The 27985-nt window shown below is 37.9% G+C and overlaps 1 protein-coding gene across 23 annotated transcripts in view; it reads right to left on the reverse strand.

Moving 5' to 3' along the window:
• Nucleotides 1-27985, reverse strand: part of ZBTB20 (zinc finger and BTB domain containing 20) — an 865400-nt gene that overhangs the window by 624485 nt on the left and 212930 nt on the right. For all 23 annotated transcript variants that reach the window (XR_011464022.1, XR_011464033.1, XM_070369724.1 and 20 more), the window contains one exon: nucleotides 13656-13701. The gene's annotated coding sequence lies outside the window, so the exon portion shown is untranslated. The remainder of the gene's footprint in view (nucleotides 1-13655; nucleotides 13702-27985) is intronic.

Consider the following 27985-nt stretch of genomic DNA (forward strand, 5'->3'; position numbering starts at 1 on the left):
TAACATCAGCTGGATCATTGAAAAAGCAAGAGAAATCCAGAAAAACATCTACTTCTGCTTCATTGACTATGCCAAAGCCTTTGACTCTGATCACAACAAACTGGAAAATTCTGAAAGAGATGGGAATACCAGACCACTTGACCTGCATCCTGAGAAATCTGTATGCAGGTCAAGAAGCAACAGTTAGAACTGGACATGGAACAATAGACTGGTTCCAAATTGAGAAAGGAGTACATCAAGGCTGTATATTGTCACCCTGCTTATTTAATTTAATTTATTTAACTTTAAATCATTCAAAATCCCAGACTGGATGAAGCAAAAGCTGGAATGAAGATTGCCGGGAGAAATGTCAATAATCTCAATATGCAGATGATACCATCCTTAGGACAGAAAGTGAAGAGGGACTAAAGAGCCTCTTGATGGAGATGAAACAGGAGAGTGAAAAAGTTGGCTTAAAGCTCAACATTAAGAAAACTAAGATCATGGCATCTGGTCCCATCACTTCATAGCAAACAGATGGGGAAATAGTGGAAACAGTGACAAATTTTATTTTCTTGGGCTCCAAAAGCAATGCAGATGTTGACTGTAGACTTAAAATTAAAAGATGCTTGCTTCTTGCAAGAAAAGCTATGATAAACCTACTTTGCCAACAAAGGTCCTTCTAATCAAAGCTATGGTTTTTCCAGTAGAAATGTATGTATATGAGAGTTGGACCATAAAGAAACCTGAGCACTGAAAAACTGATGCTTTTGACCTGTGGTATTGTAGAAGACTCTTGAGAGTCCCTTAGACTTTAAGGAGACCAAACCAGTCAATCCACAAAGGAAATCAGTCCTGAATATTCATTGGAAGAACTGATGCTGAAGCTGAAACTTCAATACTTTGGCCACCTGATGTGAAGTACTGATTCACTGGTAAAGACGCTGATGCTGGGAAAGATTTGAAGGCAGGAGGAGAAGGGGACGACAGAGGATGAGCTGGGTGGATGGCGTCACTAACTTGAGTTTGAGCAAGCTCCAGGAGTTGGTGATGGACAGGGAATCCTGGCGTGCTGTACTTCATGGGATCACAAAGAGTTGGACACAAAGAGCAACTGCACTGACTGACTGATACACACGTACTGCCATCCTCCTGCCATCTTAACTCATGAGTTACAGCATCTTGATCTTCTTGCTCAGAGCAGTATTTCCACTGCCTGAAACTGGGTCTGATGTTCACCACCATAGAAGCTTGATCCATACCAAAAAGTAATCTGCAATTTAGCAGAAAGATACTTTTTTTCTCTTTGGTCCTTATAGCAATAGGAACAAGGCATATTAGAAGAGTTCATTCAATTAATATATTTTGGAAGCAAATCATAATTTTGTATATCAAAATCACTTTGATATTTAACTATGTTACTATTTCAGAGATTACTTTTCATTTCTATTTAATCTTTATTTTTTTCTGGCAGGGATATCTAGTACCTACTTTTAATTCTGTCTGTACTTTGAGCATATAATTATATTATCCAGAACAGAAGTACAGCAGAGGAGCTCCAACTTGTAAGAATCTGTCCAGTAGATAAGATGTAATTATATATTTTTAAAAATTCAAATTGTTGGCCTATTGAGTATTTGTAAAGAAAACACACCTGTAATATCACAAAATCATGAGTTGGAAAGGACCAACAAATGCTTCCAATTCTATTGCAATTCTCTCAGGACTGGCTTTACTTTCTGCTCCCTCTATTTACTCTTATCTAATAATACTTCTCACTTACATTTTCAGCGTAAAAATATTTCAACCCTTTGGAAACTAACTTGGGAGAAGTATAAAGAATGCAGGTTTTGCACTTGAATAGAGTTTAGTTTAAATTCTGTCTCAGTCACTTACTGGCTCTATCAGGTTAGATATTAACCTCTCTGAGCTGAGTCTTGCTTTCTCAATTACGTCCTGGATGGTCATAACTTCCAGTTATCACTTAATGAAGGTGTATTCTTATACAGCCAGATTCATAACACTCTAATAAAGATCTTGTCTTATCTCATTGCTACAGTAAGCTGTTATTTAGTGCAATGTTCTTTGTCACTCTATGACACTAAATTTTAGGTGCATACTTGGCCTATAATATCTTGATATCACTATGAAAAAATTTTGTAACTAATAATTTATGTCATGAGTAAAGAGGCTTTACAAATAGCTGTGAAGAGAAGAGAAGCAAAAATCAAAGGAGAAAAGGAAAAATATAAGCATCTGAATGCAGAGTTCCAAAGAATAGCAAGGAGAGATAAGATAGCCTTCCTCAGTGATCAGTGCAAAGAAATAGAGGAAAACAACAGAATGGGAAAGACTAGAGATCTCTTCAAGAAAATTAGAGATACAAAGGGAACATTTCATGCAAAGATGGGCTCAATAAAGGACAGAAATGGTATGGACCTAACAGAAGCAGAAGAGATTAAAAAGAGGTGGCAAGAATACACAGAAGAACTGTACAAAAAAGATCTTCATGACCCAGTTAATTACGATGGTGTGATCACTCACCTAAGAACCAGACATCCTGGAATGTGAAGTCAAGTGGGCCTTAGGAAGCATCACTAGTGGAGGTGATGGAATTCCAGTTGAGCTATTCCAAATCCTGAAAGATGATGCTGTGAAAGTGTTGCACTCAATATACCAGCAAATTTGGAAACCTCAGCAGTGGCCACAGGACTGGAAAAGGTCAGTTTTCATTCCAATCCCAAAGAAAGGGAATGCCAAAGAATGCTCAAACTACCACACAATTGCACTCATCTCTCACACTAGTAAAGTAATGCTCAAAATTCTCCAAGCCAGGCTTCAACAATATGTGAACCATGGACTTCCAAATATTCAAGCTGGATTTAGAAAAGGCAGAGGAACCAGAGATCAAATTGCCAACATCTGCTGGATCACCAAAAAGACAAAAAAGTTCCAGAAAAACATCTACTTCTGCTTTATTGACTATGTCAAAGCCTTTGACTATGTGGATCACAATAAACTGTGGAAAATTCTGAAAGAGATGGGAATACCAGACCACCTGACCTGCCACTTGAGAAATCTGTATGCAGGTCAGGAAGCAACAGTTAGAACTGGACATGGAACAACAGACTGGTTCCAAATAGAAAAAGGAGTACGTCAAGGTTGTATATTGTCACCCTGCTTATTTAACTTGTATGCAGAGTACATCATGAGAAATGCTGGACTGGAAGAAGCACATGCTGGAATCAAGATTGCCGGGAGAAATATCAATAACCTCAGATATGCAGATGACACCACCCTTAGGACATAAAGTGAAGAAGAACTAAAGAGCCTCTTGATGAAAGTGAAAGAAGAGAGTGAAAAATCTGGCTTAAAGCTCAACATTCAGAAAACTAAGATCATGGCATCTGGTCCCATCACTTCATGGCAAATAGATGGGGAAACAGTGGAAACAGTGGCTGACTTTATTCTTTTGGGCTCCAAAATCACTGCAGATGTTGACTGTAGCCATGAAATTAAAAGATACTTGGTGATTGGAAGGAAAGTTATGATCAACCTAGACAGCATATTAAAAAGCAGAGACATTACTTTACCAACAAAGGTCCTTCTAGTCAAGGCTATGGTTTCTCCAGTAGTCATGAATGGATGTGGGAGTAGGATTATAAAGAAAGCTGAACGCAAAAGAATTGATGCTTTTGAACAGTGGTGTTGGAGAAGACTCTTCAGCGTCCCTTGGACTGCAAGGACATCCAATCAGTCCATCCTAAAGCAGATCAGTCCTGGGTGTTCATTGGAAGGACTGATGTTGAAGCTGAAACTCCAATACTTTGACCACCTGATGAGAAGAACTGACTTATTAAAAAAGACCCTGATTCTGGGAAAGATTGAAGGTGGGAGGAGAAGGGGATGACAGAGGGTGTAATATCTTGATATCAGATATCAGATGTAATATCTTGATATCAGATATCAGAAGGGGATGACAGAGGATGAGATGGCTGGATGGACTTGAATTTGGGTAAACTCCAGGAGTTGATAATGGACAGGGAGGTCTGGTATGCTGCAGTTCATGGAGTCTCAAAGAGTCAGACATGACTGAGCACCTGAACTGAACTGAACTGAAAGTTACTTGAAAATATTATGGACCTTAAAGTATATTTAGTATCTCAACACACAAAGATTCACAGAAGAGTTGGACATACCAAAGTCAGTTTTTAATTTTGTACTGCATCTGTGAAGGAACTATAACTCTGTTGATTATTTCTTCTATGCCTTAAGTTCAGCATCTATAATAAAGTGGAAATTTCAGTAGTTTAAGAGTATGAAAGAGAATGTACTCACGATTCAACTACATCCATAAAAATACCAAAGTTTGAATGCAGCAAGTATTCTACAAATGCTGAACAGATATATTTTGTCAACTACAGAGGAGAAAAAGAATTAATGTGTAAGTATACAAATAAGCCTTCTGTAGTTATTTACTACAGAAAATTTAAGTTACACTCTATAGTATGTTGAATATATCCTCCAAATGTTCATGTCTATCTAGAAACTCAGAACCTGACATTTATGGAAATCAGGGCATTTGTAGATATAACTAGTTAAAGATCTTGTGATGAAATCATCTTGGATTTAAGGTTCAAGTCATTTAATCCAATGACTGGTGTTCTTATAAGAAGAGGAGAGAATAGAGAGATACACACAGAGAGGGAGGCCACATAAAGGTGGAAACAGAGTTTGAAGTTATGCTGCCAGACATAGATGATTATGGTATTCATACAATCAGGTGGAAAATGAATTCAGTTATGTCAATAGATAGAACTATTTGCATTGAATGAATGAATGAATAAATAAATAAAACAAAAAGGTGATTTTGAACATGGATCAGCATGAAACAATTATTTTATAAATTAATATTAAATCTTTGTCACAGAGGAAAGAACATTGTTACTAAGAAGCAAATGATTTAACAGTATTAGTAATGACTAGGATATAGAGTGTTTCTTAAATTCTTGTTTCTTTTTAGATAAGTATAATGTTCTAATCAAATAAATCCTACGTTTCATGTTATTTCAAGGCCTAGCTCAAATCCTGTGTTTTACTTGCAGCTCACTGAGCTCTTATTTCCACTGAAATCTTTTGTAATTAATGACTTGTTCAGCGATGACAAACGGGTTTCATCTTAAATCAACTGCCATCAACTGGTAAGTTAGCTGAAGTGTTGTCCTCAGGAGAATTCTTAGAGCAAGTTCTGGTCTAGTGGCAGAGAGAACCATGATAGATCATTGATAGATTCATTGTCCTTCAGGGGCAATGAAGGGGAGTAGGGGGACATTGGGTCCAGAGTCATATTTGACAACAAGAGTGCTAGTATTTTTACTTTTATAGCAATTATTTTTCACCAAATCCAGGTCTAGAGTATACATTTAATATTGAGTATCTTACTTTAATTTATATCCTATATCTTCAAGTATACTATAATATTCTTATAGCCAAAAATCATATATACTTTACGTCTATAGCATAGGTTCAGTCATACCTTGCAAAATAGGCATTTGCTGATAACAAAATGACTTTTTTAGATTTTACTCGTATTACTATTATTCATAAAAGTGAAAGTGAAGTCGCTCAGTTGCATCCAACCCTCAGCGACCCCATGGACTGCAGCCCACCAGGGTCCCCCGTCCCGGGGATTCTCCAGGCAAGAACACTGGAGTGGGTTGCATAAACAATATCTCAGAAGATTATTAATATTAAACCATTCTAAAGTAACTTTAGAATGCTTACTTAACTTATATGCAGAGTACATCACGAGAAATGCCCAGCTGGACGAAGCACAAGCTGGAATCAAGATTGCTGGGAGAAATATCAATAATCTCAGGTATGCAGATAATACCACAACTCATGGCAGAAAGCGAAGAAGAACTAAAGAGGCTCTTGATGAAAGTGAATGAGGAGAGTGAAAAAGTTGGCTTAAAACTCAACATTCAGAAAACTAAGATCGTGGTATCCGGTCCCATCCCTTCATGTCAAATAGATGGGGAAACAATGAAAACAGTGGCTGCCTTTATTTTTTTGGACTCCAAAATCACTGCAGATGGTGACTGCAGCCATGAAATTAAAAGACTCTTGCTCCTTGGATGAAAAGCTATGACCAACCTAGAGAGCATATTAAAAAGTCCATCTAGTCAAAGCTATGGTTTTTCCAATAGTCATGTGTAGATGTGAGAGTTGGACTATAAAGAAAGCTGAGCACTGAAGAATGATACTTTTGAACTGTGGTGGTAGAGAAGAGTCTTGAGAGTCCCTTGAACTGCAAGGAGATCCAACCAGTCCATCCTAAAGGAAATCAGTCCTGAATATTCATTGGAGGGACTGATGATGCTGAATCTGGAACTCCAATACTTTGGCTACCTGATGCAAAGAACTGACTCATTTGAAAAGATCCCGATGTTGGGAAAGATTGAAGGCGGGAAGAGAAGGGGACAACAGAGGATAAGATGATTGGATGGCATCACCAACTCGATGGACAAACATTTGAGTAAGCTCCGGGAGTTGATGATGGACAGGGAATCCTGGCATGCTGCAGACCATGGGGTCGCAAAGAGTCGGACAGAACTGTGTGACTTAACTGAACTGAAAGAAACGTTACTACATAAGCTCTCAATTTCAGGTAAATGTGTTGACTTCATCAATTCCAGGTTCAAATTAAACATCAGTAAATCGATAATATTTCAAAATTAAATATATGCCTGCCAAATAATATTATTTGTATAATATTATCTGTTACAATAATGGAACAAACAGAAGATAAAGAAAACAAGCATTCAAAAATAGATTTAAGCTTTTTAAAATTCTAAATATACATCTTTTAAAAATATATTATATATATTTAGTATGCCCTACAATTTCTATCCCTTTTTCAGTAGACTGCTCTTCTTATACCTAGTAAGTGCTGAAGAAATCCATGTCGATTAGTTTAGTTACATTAAAGAAATAGTTCCATTTTATATTCCCTCCTGCTTAGCAAATGTATTTATCATATTCCATAACAGCTCACAGTTTGTTATACATTAACTGCTCATTCTCTGTGCCAATAAGACTGTGTTGGAACAGCAAATGAATTTGGTACGTTCATTTAAATGATTCTGCAAACCACAGGCTACTCAGTTGTCTAATGATAAGAGAGTCTCAAAGCCACCTGATCACCGTTATACTCCCTTATTTTTTTGGACTAGCATGATCAATACTGTCAGGATCTCAACACAGAGAAGAATGAGAAGGAAAAGTTTACCTCAGACATAATCATGAAAAGGGGCTTTATTAATTCAGGCACCAGTGGTGATGTGGCTAGACTGGAAGGAGAATGGAATATAGGATTTGAAGTGCTTTATCTGCTCCAAGACCAATGCTGGTTTTGGCACTTCTTTCACTCTAGTGAGTTGCAAAAAAACAAGCAGGTGCTAGCAATCTGAGAGACCACATGCCAGCTACAGCTGCTTCAAACTGATTCAATTACATCTGCCTGAATAGTCCCAGGACATCAAACCAGTTGAAGAGATCTATAGGTTGCAAGGAGACCTTGTCTATCCTAAGACAACCACCTGCAAATCTCCACGTTTGGATAAACGTGATCATTCTGTCCCTAGGCACAGGAAAACAGACTGGAGTTGGGGGAGGGGGGGAAGGGGAATGTGATTTTAATTCACTTTAAAATTAAAAATTGGTTGGAGAGAGAACACAAAAGGTCCCTTTGAATTTTCATCTTTAAAATCTGAGAGTAGCTGAGGTCTTACGGAGACTTTGAAACAGTCTGATTCTGTGATAACATTTCCCAAATCATTGGGTTCAGCGCATTTACAGAACATACTCTTGGGATCTGGACTTCGCTCCAAACCTTGTTTGTACAAAAAGGGGCCAAGCAGCTGGGAAATTCTGGAGTGGAGTGTGTCCTCATTAGTTCCCATCTGCCACCAGAACTCAGCTCATGGCAAGTTTGGCTAAGTCCTGGTGTACTCAGGTCCAAATGTGGGTCAGTTTTAATTACACTATACAGAATTCTGTGTGCAGTTTTTAAATCCTTATTATACAGCACAGAGGAATGGGCAGCTCTCCAGCTAATCAATTTTTAAAAAGTACATATATAAAAATTTTAAACCAGGCTAGACAACAGTGGGTGGAAAAAAAAATCTTATAAATGAGTACAAGGGTTACTTAAGAGAATTATTAGTGAAATCGGGTCATGAGCAAGTCTGCTTTAAGACTTCAAAGTGAGGACAAACTGTTACAATGGTAAGATAGAAAACTTAAAATGAGGTGCACAATGCCCCTTGCTCCTCCATGTAAATGAGTAACAACAAGGCTGTGACCAGTTTATCGTAAATACCTACGGCAACATTGGCTTTCACATAAGCAGAGATATTCCTTATTTTGTTATTCTTTACACTTATTTCTTTTCAAGGAATACCTCATGGTAGATATTGTAAAAAAATGGGGAAAAATCATAAACTACCTGTTAAGAGTGAAAACAAAGATGAAGGAGAGGAGAGAGAGAGAGACAAGGAAAGCAGAGTGCACATGTGTTGAGAAGCAGACTCTGAGCATGACTTGGCTCTCGATGCCACCCACACAAACTGGGGCCAGAATCAACCCATGCAGTCTATGTTCAGAATCCGTCCTATCCAAAAGCTTCATCAGGTGCAGAAGAGCTAAAACACAGCCTTCAAAGACAACTGTCAGCAAAAAATTCAGGAGTGAGGATGTAGGCAGTCAATGCTGGACATTTATATAATAGCATAATGCACCATTTTTGATGGATAAAATGTCCTTTGGCACAAACCTTAATGACAGAAAAAAAAAATCCCTTAAATGCTCAGAGTATTTTGGGGGCTTTTGACTGAGTTGTTAGGAAACTGATACATTTAAAAGGCAGGACTGAATTTTGGGTTCAAGTACTACCATTTCACATTTACTGTCAGTATGATCTTGGACAAATTGCTTATTCTTTCTGTGTGTAAGGTTTTTTTTTTTCCCCACCTGTAAAATGGGCAAAACAGCATCTACCTAACAGATTGTTGAAAGAATTATCAAATATATATATAATATACATAATAATATATATAAATACATATATACATATATATTTATGTATATATATATCCCTGGGTTGGGAAGATTTCCCTAGAGAAAGGAATGGCTACCCACTCCAGTATTATTCTTGCCTGGAGAATTCCATGGACAAAGGAGTCTGGCGAGCTACAATCTAATGGGTCACAAAGAGTCGGATGCTCCTGAGCAACTAACACAACATATCTATATATAAACATTTCCCTGGAATATAAAAGTCACTCTGTACTGGTATACACTCCTTGAGTTGAGTTTCACTCCTTGGATGAAAAGCTATGACCAACCTAGACAGCATATTAAAATCAGAGGCATTACTTTGCCAACAAAGTTCCATCTAGTCAAAGCTATGGTTTTTCCAGTAGTCATGTTCTAATGTGAGAGTTGGACCATAAAGAAAGCTGAGCACCAAAGAACTGATGCTTTTGAACTGTGGTGTTAGAGAAGACTCTTTAGAGTCTCTTGCACTGCAAGGAGATCAAACCAGTCAATCCTAAAGTAAATCAACCCTGAAAATTCATTGGAAGGACTGATGCTGAAGCTGAAACTCCAATACTTTGGCCACCTGATGAGAAGAGCTGACTCACTGGAAAAGACCCTGATGTTGGAAAAGATTGAAGGCAGGAGGAGAAGGAGTCGACAGAGGATGAGATGGTTGGATGGCATCATGGATTCAATGGACATGAGTGTGAGCAAGCTCTAGGGGTTGGTGATGGATAGGGAAGCCTGGTGTGCTGCAGTCCATGGGGTCGCAAAGAGTCGGACATGACTGAGCAACTGAACTGAACTACCCATTATACTGTGTAACCCTGACAAGTACATGAACTTTTCTGAGCTTATTTTCTCATCATGGATAAAACAAAGATATTAAATAGATAACTATTAAGATCCCTTCAAGTTCTAACCCTATGTGATTTTTAGAATTTCTTCTAAAAGAAATTAGAGGTAATTAGATAGAACTTTTAGAACAATCAATGTGACAATGTCCAGACCAAGATACTTGCTCTCAGGCAAGTAGGTGATCTTCCTTCAGCATCTAAGTTGTAGTAGTGGTGGGGATAGTGTTGGAAATAATAGTAGTTGGGCTAAGATTTATTCAGCATTTGCTATATATCAACCACTGAACTAAGAATTTTACATGTGTTGTTATATCTAACTCAACACAGCAATATATAATGTAGATACTACTATTTTTCCAATTTTCCAAAGGACTAACAAAGCAAACAAACAAACAAAAAATTAGGTTAACTTGACTGGGTCTATACTAATAAGTGTTGAAGACAAAAGGAGCTCTGTTGACATATCTCTGTATGCTCTTTGAGAGCAAGGACACTGTTTCATCTATTTAGCCTAACTCAGTGTCTAACAAATGGTACGTATTCAATTATTGTGTGGAATAAAAGAAAGGAAGGAAATGAGGGAGGGAGGGAGAAAAGGAAGGGGAGAGAGAAAGAAATTATATCTAGACATGCTATGTCCTCAATAAATATTTCTTCCTTTAACCCTTTCTTTCTTTAACCCTGAAATCACAGGGAAATCTGCAGTAATGTTCAGGAATCCTAGGGTTTAGTGATCTTTCCCTCCTGAGTATTCCAAACTGTAATTCCTAGTACAGGTCACTGAAGCATCTGCTATCATCTGGTTTAGTATTCTAGCTAATAGATAGTTTTGGTTCTCTCTCAATTCTAACATTAGTCTAACAAAAGAATATAGTTGATTCTACCACACTAAGTTTCTGGAAAAAAAGAATGTCCCTGATATTGGTCTCTCACCCACTGGTGTAAACTAAAATGAAAGAAAAGCTATTCCCAGAGGAAACAGCTTGTGTACTTCCAAACCTAATAGTACACATGAATATCATCAACCAGAATTTGAGATGCCTAAGAAAGATGTTTTGATGCAGATAAAGGGATCACTTTGCTACTTCTGCCATTGTTATAGGACCGTCTCGTGCCATACATAATGGAACTTTAGAGGGGCGTTAACTAAAGCAGGTCATGACAAACACTACTTTGACTCTACTTCTACTTGGCTTTTTCTTCATTTATTTACAATTAGAATTCAGTGAATAACAGAAACCATAATTATAAACATGTGTACAGTAAACACAGGGCCCACTACTTATGTTTAGGAGAACACAAATTTTTAAATGTGATCTGATCTACCCGATCCTAAGAAAGCCTGCATAGTTTGTGTTTTCAGTGAGATAGTGATAGGGTCGGGGTAGGAGAGTTTGGGGGAGAAAATGATTGCTTAGGAAAGCCATAGCATTGCTCACACAACACAGAATTTTATTTACATCTATGCTGAAAACATTTTCTAGGTGATTAGTGACTTAGTCATTGAATACCTCAGCATTCTGTGTAAAAGAGGGATAATGTAAAGACTTCTCATAGTCAGCAAAATGAATGCAAAGTATATTGCAAATAGTGTTATGGCAATTCTTGATTGTGTTGAGTATCAATTCTTATATATTCATTTCTCATTTTAAGGAAAGAATTTATCAGTAGTCTCATCTCCATCTCATCCACAGTGTGAGAGCTAAAGGAAGTACATGAAGACCATCCAAAATATAAAGCAAATAACAAGTTTCTAGGCCTCTATTCTTTCAGAAATGTTTTATTTATACATGCATTCATTCAACATTTACTTACCACCTAGTATGTACAAGGCATTGTATTAAGAGACTGTGGAAAACCATACACTTAGCTCAGTACCTATGTGTCTTACTCCCAAAGAGGTCAATTAAATTCATATTATGGTAGTTAAAAAAAAAAAAACCACAGATTTAAACAGGTCAATAAAAGAAGATACACAAGCTCTAAGATTTTATGTTATGAAATACCAATAGAAACTCGTAAGCATTTTTAAAAAGACTAATGCAAGTTATTTGAATAAGTTTTCAGTATCAGGAATTTGGTACTACCAAATAAATTAATTAAATGCTTTGTATATTGAGTTGCCGCTTTTTATTATATTTATAGAACTTTAGCTAACTAGTACAGGATATAGTTCATATTAGCTTGTCTATGTTAAAAATATAGATACTTGTCAGAAACCTTGTAGAGCTGTTATCTAAAAGAAACATCACTAACAGAAATGCTTAGGAAAAAACATCAAGTGACTAGGATTTGATAAAGGATTTCTTTTGTGGCTCAGCTGGTAAAGAATCTGCCTGCAATGCGAGAGACCTGGCTTTGATCCCTGGGTTGGGAAGATCCCTGGAGAAGAGAAAGGCTACCCACTCCAGTATTCTGGCCTGGAGAATTCCATGGACTGTATAGTCCATGCGGTCCGACATGCAAAGAGTCGGACACAACTGAGCGACTTTCACTTTCAATTTCAGGATTTGATAAAACTAAAGGATGATATTCCAGTCTTAAATTTTACATCTGGATTTTAGTTCCTCTTCAAAGATAATTATCTAATTTTTCCTTATTTTCTCTCTCACTTCCACTCAGCTGCAATGGAGACACATGCACAAATCAAGAAATCATCTTGAATTTTCTTAATATCACTTAAATTTTCTGAATATGCCCCATGTGTCCACTAATAGCCAAATGCTTTCAAATCTGTTCAGCTAAATGGATCAATAACTACATCCAGCCTCACATAGTGGGGTTGCCAACATAGTGAAACTGAGCCAAACAGAAAATGTCTCTATGAGGACAAAAATTATTATCAACCCAGTTATCTTGAGAGATCCACTCTCCCCAGGTATTCTTTGGAGAACTTAGCATACACATTATCTAGGGCAGTCAACAGTTGCTAAGAAAATATTTGAGACCGAGAACAAAGAATTTGGATAAAATATTTGGGAACTAGAATCAATGAGTTTTATAATAAACCAATGTAATAGCTCAAGGACTACATCAAGCAAGAATCTTTCAAACTTGGAGGACACAAAATATGTAACAGCACAAGCAAACTGCTAACAAGCTTCTCTGTGCACTCAATCATATGACACAGCTGCAAACAACAATTGAGCAGGTGCAACCAAGCTTTTGAGAATTCCTGCCTGTTGCCCAGAAACCACACCACCACACAGTTGAGGTTTTCAAACAGGTGCAAACATTTTTTTTCCCATTACTCTAGTACTTGAGACAGTGCAGCAGACAGGAAGTACATCTGCAACTACTCCTTACCTAAAGCAGCCAGCACAGAAAATAAACTCAAAAGTGACACAAAAAAAGTTTTAACATAAAACAATAGTGTCAAAAACAGTAGTTTTGCAAGTCTCTGATCCCACATCAGGAGCCGCTTTAATAGAACAGTTCCATAAAACAGTTTCTAATCTTTCCATTAGATGAATGCTTTGTAACTGAAATTATTCTGCTTCATCAAATCACAGAAATGTTTATTTGATTCTTACAATAGAGTGAAATGCAAGGTATGTATAAAATGTAATATCCTTTGATGCTTGCCAATATTTGAAGGTACTCAAAAATTAACATTTTCACATTATGAAATCTGTAAGCAATTTTAATGCCCCCAAATGTAATCACTTACCAGCTAATATGTAGATTAACATAACTATAGGTAATTCACATACATACCTGTGCAGCTATGGGGCACAGACAGACTTGCAATTTATCAGGTCCTCTGAAATGTAAAACAAATATATTTTGTAAGTAAAAATAATTTTTGAAGTGGAGCCAGTATTTATGCTGAGACAATTTCTGCAGAGAAGTAGAAAAGATTGTAGTCCTTAAACAAGTGGGCTATTTTATATCTGAATTTTCCCCATAGGATATTTCAGTTCACCTTAAATTCATACGTGTGAGTATATGCACACACAGCTTCCGGAACAGTGTGATCAAAAACAAGTACCAGCAAGGGACTAAGACTCACCACGGTCTCTGAAATGAAAATATTTTTACCAGAGGATGAAACAAACACTTAAAATTGATTTTTTTCTTTGGTGTTGTTCCATGACTGTGGCCTTCCTAATACAAATACGACTGCTACTCAGATTCATCAACGCTCAGTTTGGACTGGTGAGGAAGAAAGGTGCTTTTGTAGAGCAGTCCACAGAAATGCATAAATAAATAAAAATAAGCTCTATGCTCATTAACTTCAAGTTACAACAGCAAATAGAAAGGAGATTTCTATAAGAGGAAATGCTAAAGCCACATTAGATATGATGCCTCAGTGCAACACAGTAAGAAAACTGCCATCGAAGTAGGTATTGGAAAGAAGTCCAGCTTAAACAAAGTATGCAGAGTTTACAATTAGACCCAAAAAATATCTGCATGAAGGTGGAAACTGTATTGCAAAATGCAGCCTCTGAACTACTGTGACCTTAAACATATTCATAATCTCTCTGAAAGCAAACTAAAATATTTAATCTCTATACCTCTGAACATAGTTGATGATAGGAACATATTAAAATCATTAAGTTTAGTTGATAAAACTTGCTTAAAAGTGTGAAAAAAATAATCAATTTGTATGATGACAGTGAAACACCTCTTCATACACTTCTGAGGGGAGTATGAATTGCTAAAATTTTTCTGTTAAACTATTGAGTAATATGATTAAGAATTTAAAATTCAGAATCTCTCATTCTACAGTAATTTTAATTCTAAAATTCTACCTTACATAACTGAACATCAACAGAGATTTATGTTAGCAAAAAAATAAAACTAACCTAGCTAAGCTAAATTTTCCACAGTAGAAAAATAAAGTATAGCACATCCATATAAAGAAATATTTTGAAACTATCTGCAGGGTAGTTTGTGGTTCTAAAGTATGTTATAAACACACAGAGTACCAATCGTATGGACATAATAGAATTTGTGTGGCTGAGAGAAAAAATAAGAACACGAAAAATTAAATGATTACATTTGGATAATAAGATTACGCATGATGTTAATTTTTCTTTTTACTTTCACACATAGTTAACCACTACAATAGACATGACTTTTATAATAAGAAAAACACTAGTTGTCAGAGAAGGGTAAAGGGAAAAAGTTTTAGAGTGCCATATGGAAATGATAAATCTAACCTTCATATGTGAAATAAATTAACTCAGTCGCACATGAAATCCACTAAGAATACCTACAGTGAAAAACACATCCTCCCTGGTTCCTCATAGGGGTACAGCCGGGGTCTCTTTTATCCCATTGCTTTAGAATATAAACCAGTAATTTGATAACACATTTTTTAATCATCTTAGTAAAACTTTCTTAATTATGCAGAGTGAAATGATGGCAAGAACAATTTAGGACTGCAAATCTGTTCAACCTATTACAAACTAATTTATTTAATAAGTCAACAATATTTAGTGAGCATCTATTGCATGCGAAGTACTGTTCATTATATTTAAAAGATAAATTAGAAAACACCTCATAGAGCTAACAATTTAAAAGGACTTTTAAAATTAATGCATTTCTTTTGCTGTTTCTCATACAGGGTTATCGTTACCATCTTTCTAAATTCCATATATATGCGTTAGTATACTGTATTGGTGTTTTTCTTTCTGGCTTACTTCACTCTGTATAATAGGCTCCAGTGTCATCCACCTCATTAGAATTGATTGAAATGTATTCTTTTTAATGGCTGAGTAATACTCCATTGTGTATATGTACCACAGCTTTCTTATCCATTCGTCTGCTGATGGACATCTAGGTTGCTTCCACGTCCTGGCTATTATAAACAGTGCTGCAATGAACATTGGGGTACACGTGTCTCTTTCCCTTCTGGTTTCCTCAGTGTGTATGCCCAGCAGTGGGATTGCTGGGTCGTATGGCAGTTCTATTTTCCAGGTTCGATGCATGATACAGGATGCTCGGGGCTGGTGCCCTGGGATGACCCAGAGGGATGGTACAGGAAGGGAGGTGGGAGGGGGGTTCAGGATGGGGAACATGAGTACACCGTGGCAGATTCATGTTGATGTATGGCACAACCAATACAATATTGTAAAGTAATTAGCCTCCAATTAAAATAAATAAATTTATATTTAAAAATTAATGCATTTCTATTAATTTTACTGTGAATCCAAAACTGATCCAAAATAGTATTAAAAAAACAACAAAAACAAAACAAAATTTAAAATATTTACTACAGCTCAGATAAAGACATAAACACAATACATATGGTTTAAGGAATTTGTGACAGATCTGGCACTCTTTGAGAAAACATATCAGGTTGATTTTTTTGTATTATTGAGCAAAAACTGATATTTACATAACACCCAAAAAGTCTTAAGTACATGAATGTGTATCACTTATAAAATGCCCTAGTAAATTACTATAAGAAACGCAAGACTGGAAGAAACACAAGCTGGAATCAAGATTGCCTGGAGAATATCAATAACCTCAGATATGCAGATGACACCACCCTTATGGCAGAAACTGAAGAGGAACTAAAAAGCCTCTTGATGAAAGTGAAAGCAGAGAGTGAAAAAGTTGGCTTAAAGCTCAATATTCAGAAAACGAAGATCATGGCATCCAGTCCCATCACTTCATGGGAAGTAGATGGGGAAACAGTGGAAACAGTGTCAGACTTTATTTTTTTGGGCTCCAAAATCACTACAGATGGTGACTTCAGCCATGAAATTAAAAGACGCTTACTCCTTGGAAGGAAAGTTATGACCAACCTAGATAGCATATTGAAAAGCAGAGACATTACTTTGCCAACAAAGGTTCATCTAGTCAAGGCTGTATTTTTCCTGTGGTCATGTATGGATGTGAGAGTTGGACTGTGAAGAAGGCTGAGTGCCGAAGAAATGATGCTTTTGAACTGTGGTGTTGGAGAAGACTCTTGAGAGTCTCTCGGACTGAAAGGAGTACCAATCAGTCCATTCTGAAGGAGATCAACCCTGGGATTTCTTTGGAAGGAATGATGCTAAAGCTGAAACTCCAGTACTTTGGCCACCTCATGCAAAGAGTGACTCATTGGAAAAGTCTCTGATGCTGGGAGTGATTGCGGCCAGGAGGAGAAGGGGACGACAGAGGATGAGATGGCTGGATGGCATCACTAACTCGATGGACGTGAGTCTGAGTGAACTCCGGGAGTTGGTGATGGACAGGGAGGCCTGGCGTGCTGCAATACATGGGGTCACAAAGAGTCGGACATGACTGAGCGACTGATCTGATCTGATGTATTTTTTATCCTTATGTAGTCTACTTTTTGTTAACAGAATTATATATTAGGAGACCAGTATGAAAAAAAATTGATTCAATCTCAGATACCAGATGTGTAAGACTGTCTCTGATTACCTAAAGCTACATAAAACATATGCACAATTATTAACAAGATATAGTTATTTATTGTCACCCGAAGTAACTAAGTGAGTTACTTTCTAACTTTACCAAAGACAATGCTGTACTGTCATCTCCAGGGAAAGAAGGTAAGGCTGGACAGACCAGTGCTGAGGGAATCCCTGGTAACCAAGGGGGGTGGTGGTGAGGGATGTGAAGCACTTGGTTGAGCAGATAAAAGAATGCAGCACACAGTATCCTTGTGACCTGTAACCATAGTGGGCATTTGCCTCTCTGAAGCTAGTGCCACATGATGGCCCTCAGGTTCAGTCAATGGGGTCAGCCTGTGTGAAGCTGTGCCACTCAGTAAGAGAAGCTATTTATGGGATCAATGACCTGTGGGTCTGGGACAACAGCAGAGTTATATGAGGCAGGATAGTTTTGCTACCGGAGAAACCTAGAATTGAGTTCTAGATCCCTCTTTTCAATTGAATTATCTTAAATGAGTTAATGGTTCCCTGTCTGTAAAATGATGATCAGGATCTCCTGATGGTGCAGTGGTAAAGAATACACCTGTCAATGCAGGAGATGTGAGTTCAATCCCTGGGTCGGGAAGATCCACTGGAGAAGGAAGTTGCCACCTCAGTATTTCGTATTCAGGAGTTCCCACTCCAGTATTCTTGCCTGGGAAATCCCATAGACAGGGGAATCTGGCAGGCTACAACCCATGGGGTCGCAAAAAGAGTCGGACATGACTTAGTGACTAAACAACAACAAAAATTATGATCATGGTACCTAACCTATAAGATTGTTTGTGCCTATGCATCCCTGGAAGCTCAGCTGGTAAAGAATCCACCTGCAATGCAGAAGACCCTGTTTCAATTCCTGGGTCCAGAAGATCCCCTCAAGAAGGGATAAGCTACCCAACCACTATTCTTGGGCTTCCCTGGGTGACTCAGATGGTAATGAATCCATCTGAAATGCGGGAGACCTGGGTTCAATACCTGGGTTGGGAAGATCCCTTGGAGGAGGGCATGGCAACCCACTCCAGTTTTCTTGCCTGGAGAATCCCCATGGACAAAGGAGCCTGGTGGGCTACAGTCCATGGGCTCTCAAAGAGTTGGACATGACTGAGTGACTAAGCACACATTATATGTGATAGGCATGGAAAAGAACTAGCACAGTATGAAAGTAAACGTTGCTGAACAGAAGCTATTGCTGCTGCTGCGTCACTTTAGTCGTGTCCGACTCTGTGCAACCCCATAGATGGCAGCCCACCAGGCTTCCCATCCCTGGGATTCTCCAGGCAAGAACACTGGAGTGGGTTGCCATTTCCTTCTCCATTGCATAAAAGTGAAAGGTGAAAGTGAAGTCGCTCAGTCATGTCCGACTCTAGCGACCCCATCGACTGCAACCTACCAGACTCCTCCATCCATGGGATTTTCTAGGCAAAAGTACTAGAGTGGGGTGCCATTGCCTTCTCCAAACAGAAGATATTAGTATTGTCCTAATTGTATGAGGAAAGGAGAGGATGTTTGTACCTTTAAGCTAAAGAAGGAGTAAGGAGTTAGAAAGATAGCTTGCTCAATATATCACTTTCTATTCTATAGCTCATCTAGGAGCCAGTCATATGCTGGATGTTCACAGAACATTTCTGAATCAGTAAACACTCGAACAATATTAATAGCTACAATGTGCAACTCTAACCAGCATTTTAAAGCACCAATTCTATTACGCAAGAGGAAGGCAGTAATATGTGCCCATTTTTCTGAATGAAAAATGAAGGACCACTGTCTACACTTAACTGAAACAATCAGGAAATGGAACTATAAGGGCAAAGGTAAACAATTATTCAGCTGGAATCAGGACCAGGTGTTGCAGGCTCCTTAAAAATCACACATGAACAGTATCACTTTTTTAGGTATTCTAAAGAGACTCTGCAAATGACCTGAGTTCACATACAGCACACGATTTTGCAAATAGAAGTAAAAAAATATTACAATTGGCTTTGCTCTCAGGGCTTAAAATACACAAATTAATACATACTGAGGTTCTAGACCTTCTAATTTGATCTGGAGGACAGCACAAAGAATTGTTACACAGTGCCTTTAGAATCTATTGCAGTTTACATAATCCCTAGAATTGTTTGGGTTTTATGAGGGTGAAGTTACTATCAGTACCATTCCTGATGGAGATATACTATAGAGGATTTATTTTTTAAGTTCTTTCTACTTCTAGGTTGGCATAGCTGTGTTCCCCAGTGGGAACTGAATAGGTCTGACTTTGTGCTGTGTAGATTAAAAGTTTATCTTCCCTTCATACTGGATGGGCCTAGCTAGTGATGGAAGAGGGGGTGTTTAATGTTACCTCTTGAGCCATTAATAAATCAAATACCTAATTCACTTATTGTGGTGCTGGAGAAGACTCTTGAGAGTTCCTTGGCCTAAAAGGAGATCAAATCAGTCAATCCTAAAGGAAATCAACACTGCATATTCATTGGAAGGACTGACACTGAAGCTGAAGCTCCAATACTTTGGCTACCTGATATGAAGAACCAACTCATTGGAAAAGAACCTGATGCTGGGTAAGACTGAGGGCAGGAGGAGAAGGGAGTGACAGAGGATGAGATGGTTGGATAGCATCACTGACTCAATGGACTTGAGTTTAGGCAAACTTCAGGAGATAGTGAAGGACATGGAAGTCTGGTGTGATACAGTTCATGGAGTCGCAAAGAGTCTGACAAAACTTAGCAACTGAACAACAGCAGCAGTTCACTTAAGGCACTGAAAAGAGTCTCAGCTGGGTCTGCAGGAGCAGTGGCTCCATAAAAGAACTCTGAGCCTAAATTTAAACTAAAAAATATTTCCCCTATGGCTGAATGAGCATTCTTAGGAATATTGAGTGGTTTACATTTTAAATTTGGCTTATTTTAAGAAAAGACACTATCTAATCTAAAATACTTTTATTTTATTTAATATGTATTTACTTCTTCCAGACCTACAATTGATCTGGGTGCTCAATCATTATTATATTATAAAATATAGATTTTAATAATCACTAAAGCCAGCTTATTTTTTTACATTGAGGTGTCCTGAATTCTGGAGTTTACCTGAACTCAAAGTTTATGAAGATTAAGAGGAATATAATTTTAAAAGCAGACTTGAAAAACTTGTTAGTTATGCTTATTTTTATAAATTACTAAGTTAGATTTAGCCCTATCAGAAAGGGGAATAAAGAGAAGCAAAAGTTATCTATTTATCAGTTCTGTGAACGGGAAACAGATAAAAGGCAATAAGGAAGGAAAAGGAAATCATATGATAAACACCCGTTAATCCAAAGGCATAGTTGGTCTGTCTAGACTTTAGGTCACACTTGCTCTAATAAAGCTATAGAGTGTAGTAAAAGCTAAGCTTACAAAATAAATGTAAAATTTCTATTATTATTACTGGCTACTACTTAAAATGAAACAATTTAATATCACATTTTATGTATAAACATGATGAATTTGGACTCTCCATAGAACCCTGATCCACAATATACTAAATATTAATAATTCTATCCTGTAAGTCACACTTCAGAGTTTATTAAATAGAAAATAGTTTTTAATAGATGACTTTTATTTTTATTTTTTTTAATTTTATTTTATTTTTAAACTTTACAATATTGTATTAGTTTTGCCAAATATTGAAATGAATCCGCCACAGGTATACCTGTGTTCCCCATCCTGAACCCTCCTCCCTCTGGGTCGTCCCAGTGCACCAGCCCCAAGCATCCAGTATCATGCATCGAACCTGGACTGGCGACTCGTTTCATACATGATATTATACATGTTTCAATGCCATTCTCCCAAATCTCCCCACCCTCTCCCTCTCCCACAGAGTCCATAAGACTGATCTATACATCAGTGTCTCTTTCGCTGTCTCGTACACAGGGTTATTGTTACCATCTTTCTAAATTCCATATATATGCGTTAGTATACTGTATTGGTGTTTTTCTTTCTGGCTTACTTCACTCTGTATAATAGGCTCCAGTTTCATCCACCTCATTAGAACTGATTCAAATGTATTCTTTTTAATGGCTGAGTAATACTCCATTGTGTATATGTACCACTGCTTTCTTATCCATTCATCTGCTGATGGGCATCTAGGTTGCTTCCATGTCCTGGCTATTATAAACAGTGCTGCGATGAACAATGGGGTACATGTGTCTCTTTCCCTTCTGGTTTCCTCAGTGTGTATGCCCAGCAGTGGGATTGCTGGATCATAAGGCAGTTCTATTTCCAGTCTTTTAAGGAATCTCCACACTGTTCTCCATAGTGGCTGTACTAGTTTGCATTCCCACCAACAGTGTAAGAGGGTTCCCTTTTCTCCACACCCTCTCCAGCATTTATTGCTTGTAGACTTTTGGATCGCAGCCATTCTGACTGGCGTGAAATGGTACCTCATAGTGGTTTTGATTTGCATTTCTCTGATAATGAGTGATGTTGAGCATCTTTTCATGTGTTTGTTAGCAAAATAGATGACTTTTAAAACTTAACTTTGTACATTAAAGTTTAAGTGTTAGTAAAGAAAATTAACAAAATTAAAGCTTAGAAAAATGTTAAAAATAATATTTTCAAAATATTCTCAACTTGAAGCTATGATTATGGAAAAGATTTATTTTTATGGAATGTGAAAATTCTACTGACCACCTTGTACACATTCCTGGGGTCTTAATTTAGGTGATATCTCATCGAGAATCTGATGTCCTGTGTTTAATATTGTCATAATAATCATCACACAGCATTGTAATTGTCTTTCACATAAGACTGTAAAAATGGGAAACAAAGGTTTTGTCTTATTCACCATTATGTCATTAGTTCCTAGTACATAACCAAATGAATTAATAGTAGGTATGGGTTAAATGGATGGAGGAGCTTGGTAGGCTGCAGTCCATGGGGTCACTAGAGTCGGACACGACTGAGTGACTTCACTTTCACTTTCACTTTCATGCATTGGAGAGGGAAATGGCAACCCACTCCAGAGTTCTTGCCTGGAGAATCCCAGGGATGGGGGAGCCTGGTGGGCTGCCATCTATGGGGTCGCACAGAGTCAGACATGACTGAAGCGACTTAGCAGCAGTAGCAGCATGGGTTAAATGGGGCTTCCCTTGTGGCTCAAACAGTAAAGAATCTACCTGCAATGCAGGAGACCTGAGTTGAGTCCCTGGGTCAGGATGATCCCTGGAGAAGGGAATGGCTACCCACTCTAGTATTCTTGCCTGGAGAATTCTGTGGACAGAGGAGCCTGGCGGGCTACAGTCCATGAGCTCACAAAGAGTTGGACATGACTGAGTGACTAGTACACATATGGGTTAAATATTCGGTATTTGGGTTAAACATTGGGTATAGGAATACCGAATGAATTGTGTCACATCTATTCCTAATGATTAAATAATTCACAATGCATTGAAAAATTAAAGAGCTACATCTCTAAACAAGACATTTTTCAATCTTTAAAGGCCTGATCTTGCAGCTTCTTTATTTGACTCTTCCTTCCTATTTTTCCTCTTAATCAGTACAAAACTAAATTATCAGAATCTGAGTCTCAAATTTAATAACAAATTACAAAGCCTGGTTGGTTTGATCCTGAAGTGGACAGGTTGATTCTTATCTCCCTCTTCAGCAGATAGCTGGTATGGTAGACTTTGACACACACAGGTCCCTGAAAGAGTTCTGCAGTTCCTAACCAATTGTGTACTTCTCAGTCTCAGAGAGACTGGGTCTGACTACTGTTCCTGAGACAGACCCAACCATTATTTTATTCTTTCTGGAATCCATTGCAGTTTGAATTATCCATGTGGTTACTGGTTTAATAGATGGTAAAGAATCCACCTGCAATGCAGAAGACCTTATTTCGATTCCTGGGTCCAGAAGATCCCCTGGAGAAGGGATAGGCTGTACACTCCACTATTCTTGGGCTTCCCTGAGTGGCTCAGATGGTAACGAATCCATCTGCAATGCTGGAGACCTGGGTTCAATACCTGGGTTGGGAAGATCCTCTGGAGGAAGGCATGGCAACCCACTGCAGTTTTCCTGCCTGGAGAATTCCCTCTCCCTCGCTAGGTTGTACATGCCATAGAGGCCACATTATTTTGTTCAGCACTCTATACCCAGGGTCTGGTTTAGTGCCTGACACACAATAAAACACTCAATAAATATTGGTCAGATGTGTAAATATAAGGTTTGGAGCAGCAGTTTTCAATCAAGAGAGACTGTAAAATTAGATAGGTAACAGCTACCCCTACTGTTGTTTTCTCTACATTCCAAGTCTATCTGCCACATGGAAGACTTGAAGCTATAGGCACTCTTTTATTATAAATTCTGTTCAATCAATGGCAAACTTCAAAAGCAATACTAGGTAGGCTGGAGGTACAATATCTAGGAGATGCAATGCAATTATAATGAGAACAGCAACCACTTCCAATAAGAAGTTTAGGATTTGAATTCCAGCTTACTAAGTGTATATCCTAGGGAACTTACATAATCTCCCTAAATACTCAGTTTCGTCTTATTTAAAATGGGGGGAAGATTTTGTCTAACATGCAGAGTTTTTAATGGTAATTGAATAAGATTGTATATATGAAAGCAACTGATGGTATAATTCGTGGCATTTAGGAGAAGGGGCTTACTACAACAGCCTACCCTCCTCTGTGCACTACCTGCAGAGTTCCAAAAGGCAAATGTGTACCAGCTCTTTAGGTACAATTACAGGGCATCCGAATTTAGAGTTAGGCCCCTTCTTTGCATTTGTGATTATCATACAGTGGCACTGGAAGAAACTGAATATTATGAAAACTTTATTGAAAATTTATTTTTCATGTTGTCATTGTTGTCGGTCAGTCACATCTGACATATGTCTGAAGTTTAGTTGGGAATGAGAAAATAAAGACAAAAAGACAATATCTCAAGCAATAATGGACCCTTTCCAAAACTGAGAAAGATATGAAACATCAGATGTATAAAGCAAGTCTTAAGAATAATAATTGGAGAAGGCAATGGCACCCCACTCCAGTACTCTTGCCTGGAAAATCCCATGGACGGAGGGGCCTGGTAGGCTGCAGTCCATGGGGTCGCTAAGAGTCAGACACGACTGAGCGACTTCACTTTGACTTTTCACTTTCATGCATTGGAGAAGGAAATGGCAACCCACTCCAGTGTTCTTGCCTGGAGAATCCTAGGGAGGGGAAGCCTGGTTGGCTGCCGTCTATGGGGTCGCACAGAGTCGGATATGACTGAAGCGACGCAGCAGCAGTAGCAAGAATAATAATTAAAAATAAATTCAAACCAAGAGACATTATAATGAAATCTAGAACACTGTATCACTGATGACCCAATCAAAGAAAACACAACTCATAGTGTTTAAAATGAGATAAGATGAAGTACGCAGAAGAGACTGATAAGTGAACCAAGGCATGGTGACACAACCCAGAAATTTCTCAGCAATGCCAAGGGACAGAGGGGTAAAATAGTTGGGTCACCACAGAGAAGTAGCAGTACTTGGACATGTAACCCAAGTTGACAAAGGAGAAATATTTTTATTTCTTCTTTCCTCCAGTCAGTTACCAATGATTCCCAGTGGATGAATCCAGGCAGAATAAAACTGATTTTGGAGCCTAGGAAATTCATCTTGAATTGTCAGCTATCTTCAAAAACAATCAAGAAGACAAAAGAATGAATTTTAGAGTCAAAAAACCCACAATCTGCACAAATATCAAAGAGAGTAAGGACAAATTATCTGTAGAGGAAGCTCAACTAAACCAATAGTTAACACCTCACCAGCAACACCAGAGTCTAGAAAACAGTGGAATAGTATCTTCAAAGTATTGAGCGAAAATAAGTACCGTAGTTTATATAGTCAAATAAAATGTCATTTTAAAAGTGAGAATATCAAAATCAAAACTGCAATGAGATATAACCTCATACCAGTCAAAATGGCCATCATCAAAAAGTCTACCAATAATAAATGCTGAAGAGGGTATGAAGAACATGGAATCATCTCATACACTGTTGGCAGGAATGTAAACTGGTGCAGTCACTATGGAGAACAGTATGGGGGTTCCTTAAAAAATTAAAAATAGAGCTACCGTATGATCCAGCATCCCACTCATGGGCAGATGCCCAGAAAAAACAAAAGCTCTAATTCAAAAAGATACATGTACCACAATGTTCATAGCAGCATTATTTATAATAGCAAAGACATGGAAGCAACCTAAATGTCCACGACAGATGAATGAATAGCAATATATACAATGGTATATATATATACATATATATAATGTATAAATATAAAAATATAAAATTTATATTTATGTATCTATAAAGGCTTCCCTTATATATCCATAAGGGATTCCATGGTGGCTCAGATGGTAAAGAATCTGCCTTAAATGCAGAAGACCAGGGTTCAATCCCTGCATTGGTAAAATCCCCTGGAGAAGTGAATGGCTACCAATTTCCCATGTTCTTGCCTGGGAAATCCCATGGAGAAAGGAGCCTGGCAAACTACAGTCAGGGGGTCACAAAGAATCAGACATGACTTAGCAACTAACACTTTCACACTTTCACAAGGGCTTCCCAGGTGGCTCAGTGGTAAAGAATCTCCCTGACAATGCAAAGAGACACAGAAGACACATGTTCGATCCCTGGGTTGGGAAGATCCCCTGGAGGAGGGCCTGGCAACCCACTTCAGTATTCTTGCCTGGAGAATCCCATAGACAGAGGAGCCTGGCATGCTACAGTCCATAGCGACCCAAAGAGCCTGATACAACTGAAGTTCAGGAGATTCAGGAGATATGGGTTTGATCTCTGGGTCAGGAAGACCTGGAGGAGGAGATGGCAACCCACTCCAGTATTCTTGACTGGGAAATCCCATGGACAGAGGAGCCTAGTGGGCTACAGTCACAAGGAGTCAGACATGACTTAGTGACTGAGCATGCATGTACATGAACAACTTTATGCTATTTATTTGAACCAATTATTAAAACTATTTTAAAACTTAAAGGACATTTTTGTTGAAAATGAAACTAGCTTGAGAAGAATTAGAAAACTTGAATAGATTTTTATAAATTAAAATATTACCTAAGCAGTTAGAAATCTAGATAAGCACACACACACACATACACACACACAGGCATCTACACAAGTACAAGTACATTTTAAGCCAACACTTAATAAACCTTCAAAAACCAGTATCAGATCAGATCAGTCACTCAGTCATGTCCGACTCTTTGCGACCCCATGAATTGCAGCACGCCAGGCCTCCCTGTCCATCACCAGCGCCCGGAGTTCACTCAGACTCACGTCCATTGAGTCAGTGATGCCGTCCAGCCATCTCATCCTCTGTCGTCCTCTTCTCCTCCTGCCCCCAATCCCTCCCAGAATCAGAGTCTTTTCCAATGAGTCAACTCTTCGCATGAGGTGGCCAAAGTACTGGAGTTTCAGCTTTAGCATCATTCCTTCCAAAGAAATCCCAGGGTTGATCTCCTTCAGAATGGACTGGTTTTTCTCCTTGCAGTCCAAGGGACTCTCAAGAGTCTTCTCCAACACCACAGTTCAAAAGCATCATTTCTTCGGCACTCAGCCTTCTTCACAGTCCAACTCTCACATCCATACATGACCACAGGAAAAACCATAGCCTTGACTAGACGGACCTTTGTTGGCAAAGTAATGTCTCTGCTTTTGAACATGCTATCTAGGTTGGTCATAACTTTCCTTCCAAGGAGTAAGCGTCTTTTAATTTCATGGCTGCAATCACCATCTGAAGTGATTTTGGAGCCCCCAAAATAAAGTCTGACATTGTTTCCACTGTTTCCCCATCTATTTCCCATGAAGTGATGGGACCAGATGCCATGATCTTCGTTTTCTGAATGTTGAGCTTTAAGCCAAATTTTTCACTCTCCTCTTTCACTTACTTACAGACTATATTCTACTGTTTCCTCATCTTTAAAAAATATATTCAAATGCAACATTGTAATATCTAAATAACAATAAATATAATTTTGAGTGCAATATTACTTTTAGCTTTCCGTAACTTTACTATGATATGCCTAGGTATTGTTTTCATCAAATTTGTTGTGTCTGGGGTTTGGTAAAGTCCTTGAATATGTATGTCTTTCAAAACCTTTAGGAAGCTTTTACTTTTATTCTTAAAATACTTAAATAATTTTCCTGCCCATTCTCAACTGCATATATAGTAGATGCTTTAAAATTTTCCTTCAGGCTTCTGAGTTTCTGCTTATTCTTTCCATTCTTTTTTTAATTACTCTTTTTCAGATTGGATGAATTCTATTTATCTATCTCAAGTTCACTGACATCCTTCAGCCACATCCATTATGCTATTAATCGTACTCAGTAATTTATTTCAGATAATGTATTTTTCTGTCCTAAAATTTTCATTCTTTAATACAGATATATATTTTAGAATTTCTCTGCTGATATTTCCTATCTTTTTATTCATATTAACTATATTTTCTTTTACTTTATTCAGCTGTTATAATTAATAATTCAGCTTCTTTCAATTTCTTTTCTGATAATTTTAATATCTGGTCATTTCAGAATTTTCATCTATTGATTTTCTTTCCATTTGAGAAAGGATTACAATTTACTATGTTTTTTGAATTTGAACTAATTTGGGGTTGTATCTTGGACA

Source organism: Bos mutus, chromosome 1 (assembly GCF_027580195.1).
Source record: "Bos mutus isolate GX-2022 chromosome 1, NWIPB_WYAK_1.1, whole genome shotgun sequence".
Taxonomy (NCBI): domain Eukaryota; kingdom Metazoa; phylum Chordata; class Mammalia; order Artiodactyla; family Bovidae; genus Bos; species Bos mutus.